Source organism: Vollenhovia emeryi, unplaced genomic scaffold (assembly GCF_000949405.1).
Source record: "Vollenhovia emeryi isolate VEMERY1.0 unplaced genomic scaffold, V.emery_V1.0 DF939470.1, whole genome shotgun sequence".
NCBI classification, from domain to species: Eukaryota; Metazoa; Arthropoda; class Insecta; order Hymenoptera; family Formicidae; genus Vollenhovia; species Vollenhovia emeryi.
In genome coordinates, this window is record NW_011966896.1 from 70,419 (window position 1) to 73,707 (window position 3,289).

Here is a 3,289-nt window from a genome sequence, read left to right on the forward strand (position 1 = left end):
TAGCAAACTAAGTCAGAAGCATCTATTCGGACGGTACTGATTATAATAAAATTCAGAAGCGTCTGTTCTGACAGTATTGGTAAAATTAATTCTAGAAGCATCGATTCTGATGATACTACTTATAATAAAAATCAGATGTGTCTTAGCACAATACAAGTCATTGCGATTATTTGTATATTTGAATCGGAGAGATGGAAAAATTTGGTTGCAGATTGATTGGGTCAAACTGAAATGATAGGCCTAAACTTGGTAGGCAGGCAAAAGCATCTTATTTCTCAGATCTCTTAGCGACAGTAAATATCAATCGGCTAGCGAGACGTGGAGCGGTGTGTGACATCGTGCCAAAAACAATTGTCATGGCAGCGAGCAGCACCGCGGCAAGCTTCAGATAACGAGGCGCGTGGACAATAGTTCCTCGACGTCTCGCGCGCGCGAAGTACGAGTATCGCCGAGAAAGTATTGTCGCGAATTTCTTTCTCTCTGCGATAATGTAGGAATTGTTATGTAGGAATTAAAAATGTCGATAATTACTGACATTATCGACATTTTTAATTCCATTCAGATGAGAGCGCTATCCCGTCGGAGTTGGGCCGTCGGGCCAGTATCCGAATGTAATAGGAATTATCGAATGTGTAATGGAAATTATCGAAAATTGACAAAGAAAATTCCTAATCTAACCTTGTTCGATGAGATATCTCAAAATACTTATATTTTAGAAGTATTGGAGGAGGAATTTACGAGAGCTAATAATGATAAAAACTACATAATCTATATCTGTATCATTGTATCGTTTTTAAAAGATCGGTAGCTGAATTTTATAACTCGTTATGTGTCGTTGTCATTATATTGTTGTTGCACAACTTTTTTCCCACATGTTAGTAAACGTACTTTTGAATTACATATGCGCAATACTGCTGGTGGGCCAATCGGTTTGTAGGCAATCGAGAATGTCGGCAACTGAAGCTGGTAGACAAAATGTTGTGCGCAAACGAAGCTGTTGGCTATCGGGAATGTAGGCAAACGGGACCCCCCCACCCCTACATATTATACCTACACAATATAACGATAACGATACTGCATAATGAATTACAGAATACAAGTACGGGAGATAAAATTTTGGTTGAAAGTATGTTAAAGACTTTATACAAAAATATATAGCTATTATGCAATTTTAAGAAAAAAGAAAATTTTAATATTTAGATCTTGTTTCCTCTTAAACAGATATGCGTTTGTAGCGCCACTGACCGTATACTACAGTTAGCATTTGCAACTTCGATAGTGATTATTGACCGGTCCTTTGAAAGCATTAGAATAAAAGCGACGGAAACGTTCTGTTGAGTCTATTTGATCGCACCCATATATTTGCAATTATTCGTTTCTTTTCTTAGGTTACACTAAACATTTTTTCCGTTCTTATAAATTACAATTAACATTATATACTATTTATTCTTGATCTAGCTAATGCTACGAATTTTAAGATCATAGTAGATTGATATAAAAGTTCTTAAAAACAGAGAATTGTAAGATTTGTTAAATTGTGTACACATTACCGTTTAAATCAAGTAGGCAAAATTCGACTGGCGTGAAAAAATTTTTAATTTTATAAGTGTGAAATAGAAAAAATTTCTATCGTAATTGTAAATATATAAATATACATATAACAAAATATAAAATAAGTAAAATAAGAAAAAATATCTTATTTGTGAACATCTTATTTCTTCATACATATAGGGTAAGCAAAACTATTTCGGAATAGCACCTAATTTCGGAACGCTTTAATTTTTTTTGTGTTAGCTGTCACGTATGTCAAATTTTGATCAGCATTATAAATAAAAACTTTTTGTTACGTTGAAAATTGGAACATAAGACGTCTCAGAGACGTCAAAAAGATGTCTTTTTGAAAATTTTGTGAGACGTCCTCGAAAGATTAAGAAATTAAAAGATGTTTTTAAGACGATATAATGTTGTCTGAGATTCTCCCTTGATGTTTTAATTACTCAGACAGCCAAGCCTGTAGAGAATAGATTTTAGGAAACTCTGTTTCCAAATTTTGTCGACAGAAAGACTACAGAGGTTAGGTAACCTATAACTCATTCGAGTAAATAGACTTCTTGTTAAGCTCCTAAACTTAATTTCAATGATACCATGCTGTTCTTTGACTTAATCTGAATAGTGGGACACTGTCAGTCTGTACACAAAAGCCATATAATTTGTATATTACACAAATACGAGTGCGTAGAAATCTTAAAGGACTACTTACTTATTTTTATCTTTGTAATAGAGCTGTTACTTTTCATAACTTCGAAGCTTCGAAGATTTCGAAGTAATTCGAAGCTTCGAAGTTGACTTCGAAGTTTCGAAATCTTCGAAGCTTCGAAGCTTCGAAGCTTCGAAGTTCGAAGCTAACTTCGAAATCTTCGAAGCTTCGAATCTTCGAAACTTCGAAGTTCGAAGTTAAATTCGAAGCTTCGAAGTTTCGAAAATTTATTCGTGCGAGTGACGAATTTCTCCGACGAACACTAAAAATATTGTAAATAAAAAGTACTAATTTATATACAATTGAGAAATAGGTAATTACTTCTAAATTATAATTTTAAAATACAATAACATGTAGATTACATATTTGTTTAAGATCGCGTAATTAAATCTTAAAAAATGGTCAATTAAGTAAATCAATTAAGTATCGTATCAACACTAGAAAAATTCGCATAAATTCATTATTATATCGCTAATTAATAATAATTTAATTTATTTAAAATTTATCTGAATATTATACTTGAGTTTCTAAATCGAGTTATTGTCCGTGTGCCTTCTTATCCACGTCGCGCGTCTATCATGAACATTCACCACTTGAACAATATTTAATATACTGTCCCATTTTAACTTGGACAGTAAAATATCTCGAAAACTGAGCCCAGCAGACAAAAATGTTTCAGACAAAAGTTGTATGGTTTCGAGGGGGACATAAGATGGTACCATTGGTTTGACCTTGGAGAATTATTTGAAGGTCACACAAAGGTCACACCAATTTTTTTAAATGGCATCCCCTATTTTTTATTACATATTCTTGTAGCTGACCCCGAGAGCTTTCCAAAACGCTATAATAAAGTATTTTTTATTAAGAACTTTTTGAGTTATTAAGGTTTGAAAGTTCCAATATTTTAACATAAATTACAAAATATCTTGTAAAATATTCATTTTTTAATTATCTTACCTTAATACTTTTTTGAACAGAATAATGATACAAATCAACCGGTGCAAAGAAAACACAATTGTTAAAAAAATTTTT